We start from the raw sequence: 15,631 nt of genomic DNA, 5'->3' as shown, positions 1-15,631 counted from the left end.
TTGAGAGAGGGTAAAAAATAATGTGAGTCTAAAGTGCTACTATGACCAAAAAACAATTTCTATTTTCTTTGGATTTCAGAACTAAACAGTAACTGATCCATATTTTAAGCCTTGATTCCAAAAAGACACCTGTTTATTTTAACTGGAATTGTCCTGTTTAATGGTCTGCCATTACTACCTTTAAAATCTTGAGAGGGCTGGATTGAGGATTGAGGATAAAATGACATCAAAGACTCAATAGTGATGAAATGGTATATGAAATGACTCACATAAGACATATAAGACTCGATAGGTTAAGAATGCAATGTGTGTGTATAGAGCTGAATTAATGGGAGCATTAATGCATTGACTCCTGAGGGATCCCAATTGACGAGCAAAATCGTCTGGCATTAGACTGAGTAAAATAATAAGTCTGGCCGGTTCAAAGGGTTAATATGCAGCAAAGGCATTTGAGGCTTTCAGACTTTTAAACTCATGTTTTGCATATATAATAAGTTGTGTTCACACACTGAAATTTTAAGCTAGTGAGTAAACAATGTCACTATTCCCTAGATCCAACCCTCTGAGGTCCAATCGGTCAGTTTGAAACGTGAGTTTTGTGTGGACCCTGAAAATCCAAAACTTACACTGAAAGTAAATAGCCTTTGGATAAGAATCAGCTTAAATTTTTGCCAGTCAAGTGTTGAGCAATCACATGCACTTTCAAAATCTCAAGGAAAAAAAGAAGTGATTTTTTGACCATAGCAGCACTTTAAGAGTAAACATTATAAATGCACATTCTGGCCAACAGGTATAAAATGCAATTGCCAAGTAAACCTTAGTTAAAAGTTCAAATATTTGAATTTAAAGGAAATATCAAAAGCAGGAATGACACAGAATATATATCTGAAATGCTCATATATTTGAAGTGTGGAAATTGAATACATAGGAGTTAGAGATCACCACAATTAACCAGCAACTTAAGCAATTGTGACAAAAGCCTGAAGAAATCCAGGCTTGTGTAGGACACCTATCATGACAGTAAGATTGCACAGCACTGCTCTAGAATAACTTAAGTGCAGCACAATCACACAGACATACGTTCAAGCCGCCCATATTTTTTCAGGCTTTCTTTACAACTGCTTTTACTTGCTGTTTAACTATGATGGAGGTACAGGGATGGCGTAGTGGTGAGAGGACTCACCTCCCACCAACGCAGCCTCAGGGTTCGGTTCCCAGACTCCGTGTCATAATGTGGGTTGAGTTGCTGTTGGTTTTCTACTCTGCACCAACAGGTTTTTTTCCAGGTACTCCAGTTTTCCCCTCTCCTCAAAAACCAACATTAGACTTGACTTGCGTTAATTGTTAATTTGGGTTTACAGTGTCCCCAATTAGCGCTCCAGCGCTAGAACGACTAGACACTGAAATAAAATTCCTTTCCTTTCCTTTGACAATCCAAATGCAGCTCTCATGTACTGTAATGATTATCATTATAAAACATATATATACACACACTTAACCAGTTTTCTAAGTATAAAAGCACAAGCATCAGTATGCCAATCTTACATGTAATTTGCTATCACAGTATAATTATGAAGTGTATTTGTTATTAATTAATAATGATAAATATTAATATCTTTTTAAGTGTAAACTATACACAGAGGTAAAATGAAACCAACTGAAACTAACTGTTGGATGTCTTAATGAGAGTGCAATTATACCAATGGGCAGGGGATATAAAGATCCTTGCAATCTGATTGGCTCTCAGCAGTGCAATTTATTCCCAACTTGCACTATTTTTTTTTTTTGTTCCTAACTCATGGATCAATAAAATATTGGTACTGACTAAAATCCTGTAATTTAGTGATTAAATGATTATTGTGTGATTTCTAAATGGATGTAATAAAGTGGTAATTGAACTTCATGTTGTGCAATTTTGGTCTGAAATCATACTTGTGATTTTAAATAGAACTTGCGCACGTATGATTTCAGACAACATTTCACTCCACTCAGTTGAGTTACATGCATTATTTATGTAAGCATTCAATGTTGGTAAATAGTGAGGGTTGTTTCTGTATTGGTAAGAAAACGACCTGTATCACCTGTGTTTTGTACAGGTCTGCTGGATTAATAACTAACGAGTCATGCTAAGAACGTAACACACCCAGGCTGAGAGACTCAGTTAAGAATCTCTTTAGTTTTGTTTTGCGACAATATGAATATAATAAAGATAAAGAAATGTAAAACTGTAGTCTAACAGGTCATTATAAGTAGTCGAACTTACTGAAGGTACACCCGCCACACATCTTTAGGAACATGTTAAGAACACTCTCACGCTGAAATCGCAAAAAGATAAGAACCATTAGTGTCAGCCCAAAAATAAGATGTTAATCTAACGTACATATAAAGAAAGGGTGTATGCATGGTTATGATGGTCTTTCCTGGGCTAGAACTCTCAGCTTTCCTCTCCACTGGCGGGCATTCCACTGGACGCCACTGGTAGAAAGTTTACTTTTGAAGAAAAAAATGTGGCTTAATTATGTTATTTTTCGGACACTTTAATAACAATAAACCCTTTATCTTTATTGTAAGAACCCTAAGAGAATTAACTCGAGGTATATACTGCGATATTGATTTCTCCTTGTAAACACTAAAAACCTTACTTAGAAGTTTTTTGCTCACCTCTGTACAAACCCGAGTCCCCAACTTCGCCCAAGCGTCTCAATCGAACAAAACAGGTTTCTTTTGCACGAATTTTGCACGATACTATAAAAGTATGATGGTTCAGATGATGAGAGACAAGAGTTGCGTGACTTTGCCCGAAAGGTCGCAAACGTGACTAAGTATATGATAGAAAAAAAAATTCACATACAAAGAGCGAAGATAAAAACAAAACAAAAAGTTGCTGTAATAAATTAAAACATACTCCCCACCCCAAGGGCAGTTTGGGAAGGAAAAGTATTGTTTCTTCGTGACGTGCCATCTGAAACACCAAGGTAGGTGTGTATACTTTACGAATTCGAAATATAAGTGCGGGTTGTCTCTTCAGAAGCCCCCACTCTGGCATCATAAAGCTGGAATGGTGGGTAGAGGAAAGCCTTTGAAAGAAACCAAGGGCGAGAGATAATCTTACTGTAACAGGTACGCCAAACGTGGTTCGTAATAAAACTCGGAGCGTTCACAAGTGAGGTTATCTCTCTTACCGTTCTGAAGGTATTCCAAGTCCTATAAGTGACATTTCGCTAAGTTTTGCTTCAAAACAAATACAGCCAGCTACGTTTTTCATCCAAAGGACTGGACAGCTCAACACTTATAGAAAAACCTTCTAAAAAAAACCGCCAACCTTCCGTTTCTCAAACTGAAACAAATTACCCACAATGCATTTCAAGAACAATAAAATTAAATTTTAAAAAGACGTACTAGCCGTACTAGGCCCAAAAAACCGAAAATCGGCCATTTTTGAAAATTTTCCTTTGGTCCCCCCTTTGCTACTTTGCCAAAAATGGCCGATTTTGATACTTTTGCGAAAAACGTTATTTCTCCTCTAATCGGTCTTTTTTCATGCGGTTTTTTGCATAGCACAAATCTAGGATAGTTTAGCTTTCAATCCATACTAATTAGGCCATCAGGCGACTTGTATTTCCTATTTTTTTAGCCTTCCGAAGTTCGATCAAAAAATCGGCCATTTTTGAAAATTTTCCTTTGGTCCCCCCTTTGCTACTTTGCCAAAAATGGCCGATTTTGATACTTTTGCGAAAAACGTTATTTCTCCTCTAATCGGTCTTTTTTCATGCGGTTTTTTGCATAGCACAAATCTAGGATAGTTTAGCTTTCAATCCATACTAATTAGGCCATCAGGCGACTTGTATTTCCTATTTTTTTAGCCTTCCGAAGTTCGATCAAAAAATCGGCCATTTTTGAAAATTTTCCTTTGGTCCCCCCTTTGCTACTTTGCCAAAAATGGCCGATTTTGATACTTTTGCGAAAAACGTTATTTCTCCTCTAATCGGTCTTTTTTCATGCGGTTTTTTGCATAGCACAAATCTAGGATAGTTTAGCTTTCAATCCATACTAATTAGGCCATCAGGCGACTTGTATTTCCTATTTTTTTAGCCTTCCGAAGTTCGATCAAAAAATCGGCCATTTTTGAAAATTTTCCTTTGGTCCCCCCTTTGCTACTTTGCCAAAAATGGCCGATTTTGATACTTTTGCGAAAAACGTTATTTCTCCTCTAATCGGTCTTTTTTCATGCGGTTTTTTGCATAGCACAAATCTAGGATAGTTTAGCTTTCAATCCATACTAATTAGGCCATCAGGCGACTTGTATTTCCTATTTTTTTAGCCTTCCGAAGTTCGATCAAAAAATCGGCCATTTTTGAAAATTTTCCTTTGGTCCCCCCTTTGCTACTTTGCCAAAAATGGCCGATTTTGATACTTTTGCGAAAAACGTTATTTCTCCTCTAATCGGTCTTTTTTCATGCGGTTTTTTGCATAGCACAAATCTAGGATAGTTTAGCTTTCAATCCATACTAATTAGGCCATCAGGCGACTTGTATTTCCTATTTTTTTAGCCTTCCGAAGTTCGATCAAAAAATCGGCCATTTTTGAAAATTTTCCTTTGGTCCCCCCTTTGCTACTTTGCCAAAAATGGCCGATTTTGATACTTTTGCGAAAAACGTTATTTCTCCTCTAATCGGTCTTTTTTCATGCGGTTTTTTGCATAGCACAAATCTAGGATAGTTTAGCTTTCAATCCATACTAATTAGGCCATCAGGCGACTTGTATTTCCTATTTTTTTAGCCTTCCGAAGTTCGATCAAAAAATCGGCCATTTTTGAAAATTTTCCTTTGGTCCCCCCTTTGCTACTTTGCCAAAAATGGCCGATTTTGATACTTTTGCGAAAAACGTTATTTCTCCTCTAATCGGTCTTTTTTCATGCGGTTTTTTGCATAGCACAAATCTAGGATAGTTTAGCTTTCAATCCATACTAATTAGGCCATCAGGCGACTTGTATTTCCTATTTTTTTAGCCTTCCGAAGTTCGATCAAAAAATCGGCCATTTTTGAAAATTTTCCTTTGGTCCCCCCTTTGCTACTTTGCCAAAAATGGCCGATTTTGATACTTTTGCGAAAAACGTTATTTCTCCTCTAATCGGTCTTTTTTCATGCGGTTTTTTGCATAGCACAAATCTAGGATAGTTTAGCTTTCAATCCATACTAATTAGGCCATCAGGCGACTTGTATTTCCTATTTTTTAGCCTTCCGAAGTTCGATCAAAAAATCGGCCATTTTTGAAAATTTTCCTTTGGTCCCCCCTTTGCTACTTTGCCAAAAATGGCCGATTTTGATACTTTTGCGAAAAACGTTATTTCTCCTCTAATCGGTCTTTTTTCATGCGGTTTTTTGCATAGCACAAATCTAGGATAGTTTAGCTTTCAATCCATACTAATTAGGCCATCAGGCGACTTGTATTTCCTATTTTTTTAGCCTTCCGAAGTTCGATCAAAAAATCGGCCATTTTTGAAAATTTTCCTTTGGTCCCCCCTTTGCTACTTTGCCAAAAATGGCCGATTTTGATACTTTTGCGAAAAACGTTATTTCTCCTCTAATCGGTCTTTTTTCATGCGGTTTTTTGCATAGCACAAATCTAGGATAGTTTAGCTTTCAATCCATACTAATTAGGCCATCAGGCGACTTGTATTTCCTATTTTTTTAGCCTTCCGAAGTTCGATCAAAAAATCGGCCATTTTTGAAAATTTTCCTTTGGTCCCCCCTTTGCTACTTTGCCAAAAATGGCCGATTTTGATACTTTTGCGAAAAACGTTATTTCTCCTCTAATCGGTCTTTTTTCATGCGGTTTTTTGCATAGCACAAATCTAGGATAGTTTAGCTTTCAATCCATACTAATTAGGCCATCAGGCGACTTGTATTTCCTATTTTTTTAGCCTTCCGAAGTTCGATCAAAAAATCGGCCATTTTTGAAAATTTTCCTTTGGTCCCCCCTTTGCTACTTTGCCAAAAATGGCCGATTTTGATACTTTTGCGAAAAACGTTATTTCTCCTCTAATCGGTCTTTTTTCATGCGGTTTTTTGCATAGCACAAATCTAGGATAGTTTAGCTTTCAATCCATACTAATTAGGCCATCAGGCGACTTGTATTTCCTATTTTTTTAGCCTTCCGAAGTTCGATCAAAAAATCGGCCATTTTTGAAAATTTTCCTTTGGTCCCCCCTTTGCTACTTTGCCAAAAATGGCCGATTTTGATACTTTTGCGAAAAACGTTATTTCTCCTCTAATCGGTCTTTTTTCATGCGGTTTTTTGCATAGCACAAATCTAGGATAGTTTAGCTTTCAATCCATACTAATTAGGCCATCAGGCGACTTGTATTTCCTATTTTTTTAGCCTTCCGAAGTTCGATCAAAAAATCGGCCATTTTTGAAAATTTTCCTTTGGTCCCCCCTTTGCTACTTTGCCAAAAATGGCCGATTTTGATACTTTTGCGAAAAACGTTATTTCTCCTCTAATCGGTCTTTTTTCATGCGGTTTTTTGCATAGCACAAATCTAGGATAGTTTAGCTTTCAATCCATACTAATTAGGCCATCAGGCGACTTGTATTTCCTATTTTTTTAGCCTTCCGAAGTTCGATCAAAAAATCGGCCATTTTTGAAAATTTTCCTTTGGTCCCCCCTTTGCTACTTTGCCAAAAATGGCCGATTTTGATACTTTTGCGAAAAACGTTATTTCTCCTCTAATCGGTCTTTTTTCATGCGGTTTTTTGCATAGCACAAATCTAGGATAGTTTAGCTTTCAATCCATACTAATTAGGCCATCAGGCGACTTGTATTTCCTATTTTTTTAGCCTTCCGAAGTTCGATCAAAAAATCGGCCATTTTTGAAAATTTTCCTTTGGTCCCCCCTTTGCTACTTTGCCAAAAATGGCCGATTTTGATACTTTTGCGAAAAACGTTATTTCTCCTCTAATCGGTCTTTTTTCATGCGGTTTTTTGCATAGCACAAATCTAGGATAGTTTAGCTTTCAATCCATACTAATTAGGCCATCAGGCGACTTGTATTTCCTATTTTTTTAGCCTTCCGAAGTTCGATCAAAAAATCGGCCATTTTTGAAAATTTTCCTTTGGTCCCCCCTTTGCTACTTTGCCAAAAATGGCCGATTTTGATACTTTTGCGAAAAACGTTATTTCTCCTCTAATCGGTCTTTTTTCATGCGGTTTTTTGCATAGCACAAATCTAGGATAGTTTAGCTTTCAATCCATACTAATTAGGCCATCAGGCGACTTGTATTTCCTATTTTTTTAGCCTTCCGAAGTTCGATCAAAAAATCGGCCATTTTTGAAAATTTTCCTTTGGTCCCCCCTTTGCTACTTTGCCAAAAATGGCCGATTTTGATACTTTTGCGAAAAACGTTATTTCTCCTCTAATCGGTCTTTTTTCATGCGGTTTTTTGCATAGCACAAATCTAGGATAGTTTAGCTTTCAATCCATACTAATTAGGCCATCAGGCGACTTGTATTTCCTATTTTTTTAGCCTTCCGAAGTTCGATCAAAAAATCGGCCATTTTTGAAAATTTTCCTTTGGTCCCCCCTTTGCTACTTTGCCAAAAATGGCCGATTTTGATACTTTTGCGAAAAACGTTATTTCTCCTCTAATCGGTCTTTTTTCATGCGGTTTTTTGCATAGCACAAATCTAGGATAGTTTAGCTTTCAATCCATACTAATTAGGCCATCAGGCGACTTGTATTTCCTATTTTTTTAGCCTTCCGAAGTTCGATCAAAAAATCGGCCATTTTTGAAAATTTTCCTTTGGTCCCCCCTTTGCTACTTTGCCAAAAATGGCCGATTTTGATACTTTTGCGAAAAACGTTATTTCTCCTCTAATCGGTCTTTTTTCATGCGGTTTTTTGCATAGCACAAATCTAGGATAGTTTAGCTTTCAATCCATACTAATTAGGCCATCAGGCGACTTGTATTTCCTATTTTTTTTAGCCTTCCGAAGTTCGATCAAAAAATCGGCCATTTTTGAAAATTTTCCTTTGGTCCCCCCTTTGCTACTTTGCCAAAAATGGCCGATTTTGATACTTTTGCGAAAAACGTTATTTCTCCTCTAATCGGTCTTTTTTCATGCGGTTTTTTGCATAGCACAAATCTAGGATAGTTTAGCTTTCAATCCATACTAATTAGGCCATCAGGCGACTTGTATTTCCTATTTTTTTAGCCTTCCGAAGTTCGATCAAAAAATCGGCCATTTTTGAAAATTTTCCTTTGGTCCCCCCTTTGCTACTTTGCCAAAAATGGCCGATTTTGATACTTTTGCGAAAAAACGTTATTTCTCCTCTAATCGGTCTTTTTTCATGCGGTTTTTTGCATAGCACAAATCTAGGATAGTTTAGCTTTCAATCCATACTAATTAGGCCATCAGGCGCTTGGGATTTCCTATTTTTTTAGCCTTCCGAAGTTCGACCCAAAAATCGGCCATTTTTTGAAAATTTTCCTTTGGTCCCCCCTTTGCTACTTTGGCCAAAAATTGCCGATTTTGATACTTTTTTGGCGAAAAATTTTATTTCTCCTCTAATCGGTCTGTTTTCATGCGGTTTTTTTGCATAGCACAAATCTAAGTGAATAGTTTAGCTTTTCATCCATACTAATTAGGCCGTTTCAATTCAGGCGACCTTGGTATTTCCTATTTTTTTATTAGCCTTCCGAAAGTTCGACCAAAAAATCGGCCATTTTTGAAAATTTTCCTTTTGCGTCCCCCCTTTGCTACTTTCCAAAAATGGCCGATTCTTGAGTACTTTGCGGAAAAATGTTTATTCTCTCCTACTAATCGGTCTTTTTTCATGCGGTTTTTTTGCCATAGCACAAATCTAGGAGAGTTTAGCTTCAATCCATACTAATTAGGCCCTCAGGCGACTTGTATGTCCTATTTTTTAGCCTTCCGAAGTTCCGACCAAAAAATCGGCCATTTTGAAAATGTGTTCCTTTGGTCCCCCCCTTTTGTCTACTTTGCCAAAAATGGCCGAGTTTGATACTTTTTGCGAAAAATGGTATTGTCTCCTCTAATCGGTCCTTTTTTCATGCGGTTTTTTGCAGAGCACAAATCTTAGGATAGTTTAGCTTTCAATCCATACTAATTAGGCCATCAGGCGACCAATATTTCCTATTTTTTTAGCCTTCCGAAGTTCGACCAAAAATCGGGCGTTTTTGAAAATTTTCCTTTGGTCCTCCCTTTGCTACTTTGCCAAAAATGACCGTTTTTGATACTTTTGCGAAAAATGTTATTTCTCCTCTAATAGGTTTTTTTTTATGCGGTTTTTTGCATAGCACAAATCTAGGATAGGTTAGCTGTTCAATCCATACTAAATAGGCCAGCAGGCGCCTTGTCTTTCCAATTTTTTTAGCCTTCCGAAGTTCGACCAAAAAATCGGCCATTTTTAAAAAATTTTCCTTTGGTCCCCCCTTTGCTACTTTGCCAAAAATGGCCGATTTTTGATACTTTGGGAAAAATGTTATTTCTCCTCTAATCGGTCTTTTTTCATGCGGTTTTTTGCATAGCACAAATCTAGGATAGTTTAGCTTTCAATCCATACTAATTAGGCCATCAGGCGACGTTGTATTTCCTATTTTTTTAGCCTTCCGAAGTTCGACCAAAAAATCGGCCATTTTTGAAAATTTTCCTTTGGTCCCCCCTTTGCTACTTTGCCCAAAATGGCCGATTTTGATACTTTTGCGAAAAATGTTATTTCTCCCCTAATCGGTCTTTTTTCATGCGGTTTTTTGCATAGCACAAATCTAGGATAGTTTAGCTTTCAATCCATACTAATTAGGCCATCAGGCGACTTGTATTTCCTATTTTTTTAGCCTTCCGAAGTTCGACCAAAAAATCGGCCATTTTTGAAAATTTTCCTTTGGTCCCCCCTTTGCTACTTTGCCAAAAATGGCCGATTTTGATACTTTTGCGAAAAATGTTATTTCTCCTCTAATCGGTCTTTTTTCATGCGGTTTTTTGCATAGCACAAATCTAGGATAGTTTAGCTTTCAATCCATACTAATTAGGCCATCAGGCGACTTGTATTTCCTATTTTTTTAGCCTTCCGAGTTCGACCCAAAAAACGGCCATTTTTGAAAATTTTCCTGTGGTCCCCCCTTTGCTACTTTGCCAAAAATGGCCGATTTTGATACTTTTGCGAAAAATGTTTTTTCTCCTCTAATCGGTCTTTTTTCATGCGGTTTTTTGCATAGCACAAATCTAGGATAGTTTAGCTTTCAATCCATACTAATTAGGCCATCAGGCGACTTGTATTTCCTATTTTTTTAGCCTTCCGAAGTTCGACCAAAAAATCGGCCATTTTTGAAAATTTTCCTTTGGTCCCCCCTTTGCTACTTTGCCACCAATTTCCGATTTTGATACTTTTGCGAAAAATGTTATTTCTCCTCTAATCGGTCTTTTTTCATGCGGTTTTTTGCATAGCACAAATCTAGGATAGTTTAGCTTTCAATCCATACTAATTAGGCCATCAGGCGACTTGTATTTCCTATTTTTTTAGCCTTCCGAAGTTCGACCAAAATATCGGCCATTTTTGAAAATTTTCCTTGGTCCCCCTTTGCTACTTTGCCAAAAATGGCCGATTTTGATACTTTTGCGAAAAATGTTATTTCTCCTCTAATCGGTCTTTTTTCATGCGGTTTTTTGCATAGCACAAATCTAGGATAGTTTAGCTTTCAATCCATACTAATTAGGCCATCATGCGACTTGTATTTCCTATTTTTTTAGCCTTCCGAAGTTCGACCAAAAAATCGGCCATTTTTGAAAATTTTCCTTTGGTCCCCCCTTTGCTACTTTGCCAAAAATGGCCGATTTTGATACTTTTGCGAAAAATGTTATTTCTCCTCTAATCGGTCTTTTTTCATGCTGTTTTTTGCATAGCACAACTCTAGGTTAGTTTAGCTTTCAATCCATACTAATTAGGCCATCAGGCGACTTGTATTTCCTATTTTTTTAGCCTTCCGAAGTTCGACCAAAAAATCGGCCATTTTTGAAAATTTCCTTTGGTCCCCCCTTTGCTACTTTGCCAAAAATGGCCAATTTTTGATACTTTTGCGAAAAATGTTATTTCTCCTCTAATCGCGTCCTTCTTTTCATGCACCGGTTTTGATGGCATAGCACAAAACTCTAGGATAGTTTAGCTTTCAATCCGATACTAATCTAGGCCATCAGGCGACGACTTGTATTTCCTATTTTTTCTAGCCCTTCCGAGTAGTTAGACCACAACAAATCCACCCGGTGCCATTTATTTTTTGAAAATGTCCTTTGGTCCACCCCTTTGCTACTTTGCCAACAATGGCGTGATGTTTGATACTTTTGCCGAAAAATGTTATTTCTCCTATCTAATCGCGTCTTTTTTCATGCGGTTTACTTTGCATAGCACAAATCTAAGGATAAGTGTTTAGCTTTCAATCCATACTAATTAGGCTCATCCAGGCGACACCACCTTGTATTTCCTCCTCATTTTCTTAGAGACTTCCGAAGTCTACGACCAACAAAATCACGGCCATTTTTGAAAATTTTCCGTACTGGTCCCCCACCTTTGTCCACCTACGTTGCCACAAAATGGCCGAGTGATTTGGATACTTTTGCGAAAAATGGTTACTTGTCGCCTCATAATCAGGTCACACTTTTTTTCAATGCGGTTTTTTGCATAGCACCAAATCTAGGATAGTTTAAGCTTTCAATCCACTACCTACATTAGAGGCCCATCAGGCCGCCACACTGTATTTCCTCCGTTTTTTTACGCCTTATCCGAACGTTCCAGACCACAAAAATCGGCCCATTTTTGAAAAATTTTACCTCTTGCGTACCCCCGTTGCATACCTTTGCACAAACAATGGCCGATTTTTGATACACTTTGACCACGAAAAATGTCTATTTTCTCACTACTAATCGGTCTTTTTTCTATGCTGTCATTTTTTGCATAGCACACCAACACACTCTAGGATACCGATTAGCTTTCAATCCATACTAATTAGCGCCATTCAGGCGACCTGTATTTCCACTATTTTTTGAGCTTTAGCCTTCCGCAAGTCCTCGACACACCCAAAAAATCACGGCCCATTTTTGAAAATTTCTTCCCTTTGGGTCACCCCCTTTGCTACTTTTGCCAAAAAAACAATGGCCGATTTTGATACATTATTGCGAACAAAACTGTTACTGTTCTCCTCTAATCGGTACTTTTTCATGCCGGTTTTTCTTTGCATAGCACAATATCTAGGATAGTTTAGCTTTTACAATCCATCCTAATTCAGGCCACACATCACCAGGCACGACTTGTATTTCCTATTTTTTTAGCCTTCCCGAAGTTCGACCAAAAATCGGCCATTTTTGAAAATTTCCTTTGGTCCCCCTTTGCTACTTTGCCAAAAATGGCCGATTTTGATACTTTTGCGGAAAATGTTATTTCTCCTCTAATCGGTCTTTTTTCATGCGGTTTTTTGCATAGCACAAATCTAGGATAGTTTAGCTTTCAATCCATACTAATTAGGCCATCAGGCGACTTGTATTCCTATTTTTTAGCCTTCCGAAGTTCGACCAAAAAATCGGCCATTTTTGAAAGTTTTCCTTTGGTCCCCCCTTTGCTACTTTGCCAAAAATGGCCGATTTTGATACTTTTGCGAAAAATGTTATTTATACTCTAATCGGTGTTTTTTATCCGGCTTTTGGGCCATAGCACAAATCTAGGATGAGGTTTAGCTTTCAATCCATACTAATTAGGCCCATCAGAGCGACCTTTGTAATTTCCTATTTTTTGGAGCCTGATCCGAAGTTCGACCAAAAAATCGGCCATTTTTGAACAAAATTTTGTCCTTTGGTTCCCCCCTTTGCCGATACTTTGCCAAAGGAAATGGCCGCATTTTGATACGTTTTGTCGGGGGAAAAATAGGTTATTTCTCCTCTTTAAATCGTGTCCGTTTTTTCTGCCATGCGGTTTTTGTCTAGCCATCAGCAACAAATCTAGGATAGTTTCGCTATGTCAATCCATACTAAATTAGGCCATCAGGCGGACCTGATATTTCTCTATGTTATTTTAGCCTTCCGAAGTTCAGACCAAAAAATCGGCCATTTTTGAAAAGTGTCCTTTGGTCCCCCTTTGCTGACGGGGCCATATAAATGGCCGATCTTTGGATATACTTTTTTGCGAAAAATGTGCTTTCTCCTCTAATCGGTCTTGTTTTCATGCGGTTTTTTTGTCATACGCACTTAAAATCTAGGATAGTTTTAGCTTTCAATCCATACTAATTAGGCCATCAGGCGACTTGTATTTCCTATGTTTTTAGCCTTACGAAGTTCGACCAAAAAAATGCGGGCCATTTTTGAAAAGTTTTCCTTTGGTCCCCCCTGTTTGCATACTTGCCAAAAATGCCGATTTTGACCTACTTTTGCGGGAAAAATGGTTATTTCTCCTCTAAATGCGGTCTTTTTTTTCATGCGGTTTTTTGACCATAGCACAAAATCTAGGATAGTTTAGCTTTCAATCCATACTAAGTTAAGGCCATCAGGCGACTGGTATTCCCTAGTTTTTTTAGCCTTCCGAAGTTCGACCAGAGAAAATCGGCCATTTTTGAAAATTTTCCTTTGGTCCCCCCTTTGCTACTTTGCCAAAAGGGCCAGATTTTGAATACTTTTGCGAAAAATGTTTTGTCTCCTCTAATCGGTCTTTCATTTCAGGTTTGCGCTTTTTTGCATAGCACAAATCTAGGATAGTTTAGCTTTCAATCCATACTAAATAGGCCATCAGGCGACTAGTATTGACTATTTTTTTAGCCTTCCGAAGTTCGACCAAAAAAATCGGCCAATTTTGAAAAGTTTCGCTTTGGTCCCCCCTTTGCTACCTGGCCAAAAATGGCCGATTTGTGATACTTTTGCGAAAAAATGTTATTTCTCCTCTAATCGGTCTGGTTGCATACGTTGTTGTGGGGCAGAGCACAAATCGAGGATGGTTAGGCTTTCAATCCATACTAATTAGCCCATCAGCGCGACTTGTATTGCCTATTTTTTAGCCTTCCGAAGTGTCGACCAAAAAATCGGCCAGTTTTGAAAATTTTCCTTTTGAGTTCCCCCTTTGCTACGTGGCCAAAAATGGCCGATTTTGATACTTTTGCGAAAAATGTTGATTTCGCTCTAATCGGTCTTTTTTCATGCGGTTTTTGCATAGCACAAATCTAGGATAGTTTAGCTTTCAATCCATACTAATTAGGCCATCAGGCGACTTGTATTTCCTATTTTTTAGCCTTCGAAGTTCGACCAAAAATCGGCCATTTTTGAAAATTTTCCTTTGGTCCCCCCTTTGCTACTTTGCCAAAAATGGCGATTTTGATACTTTGCCAAAAATGTTATTTCTCCTCGCATACGTCTTTTTTCTTGCGGTTTTTTGCATAGCTTTCATTTATGTTAGTTTTTCTGACATTCCATACTAATTAGGCCATCAGGCGACTTGTATTTCCTATTTTTTAGCCTTCCGAAGTTCGACCAAAAATCGGCCATTTTGAAAATTTTCCTTTGGTCCCCCCTTTGCTACTTTGCCAAAAATGGCCGATTTTGATACTTTGGCGAAAAATGTTATTTCTCCTCTAATAGGTCTTTTTTCATGCGGTTTTTTGCATAGCACAAATCTAGGATAGTTTAGCTTTCAATCCATACTAATTAGGCCATCAGGCGACTTGTATTTCCTATTTTTTAGCCTTCCGAAGTTCGCACAAAAAATCGGCCATTTTTGAAAATTTTCCTTTGGTCCCCCCTCTGCTACTTTGCCAAAAATGGCCGATTTTGATACTTTGGCGAAAAATGTTATTTCTCCTCTAAAAGGTTTTTTTCATGCGGTTTTTTGCATAGCACAAATCTAGGATAGTTTAGCTTTCAATCCATACTAATTAGGCCATCAGGCGACTTGTATTTCCTATTTTTTTAGCCTCCTGAAGTTCGACCAAAAAATCGCCCATTTTTGAAAATTTTCCTTTGGTCACCCCTTTGCTACTTTGCCAAAAATGGCCGATTTTGATAATTTTGCGAAAAATGTCATTTCTCCTCTAATAGGTCTTTTTTCATGCGGTTTTTTGCATAGCACAAATCTAGGATAGTTTAGCTTTCAATCCATACTAATTAGGCCATCAGGCGACTTGTATTTCCTATTTTTTTAGCCTTCCGAATTTCGACCAAAAAATCGGCCATTTTGAAAATTTCCTTTGGTCCCCCTTTGCTACTTTGCCAAAAATGGCGATTTTTGATACTTTTGCGAAAAATGTTATTTCTCTCTAATAGGTCTTTTTCATGCGGTTTTTTGCATAGCACAAATCTAGGATAGTTTAGCTTTCAATCCATACTAATTAGGCCATCAGGCGACTTGTATTTCCTATTTTTATAGCGTTCCGAAGTTCGACCAAAAAATCGGCCATTTTGAAAATTTTCCTTGGGTCCCCCTTTGCTACTTTGCCAAAATGGCCGATTTTGATACTTTGCGAAAAATGTTATTTCTCCTCTAATCGTCTTTTTTCATGCGGTTTTTTGCCAGCATCAAATCTAGGATAGTTTAGCTTTCAATCCATACTAATTAGGCCATCAGGCGACTTGTATTTCCTATTTT

This window comes from Montipora foliosa, chromosome 7, assembly GCF_036669935.1.
Source record: "Montipora foliosa isolate CH-2021 chromosome 7, ASM3666993v2, whole genome shotgun sequence".
Classification (NCBI taxonomy): Eukaryota; Metazoa; Cnidaria; class Anthozoa; order Scleractinia; family Acroporidae; genus Montipora; species Montipora foliosa.
The sequence above is the reverse complement of the archived record's forward strand: the minus strand, read 5'-3'. Positions refer to the sequence as shown.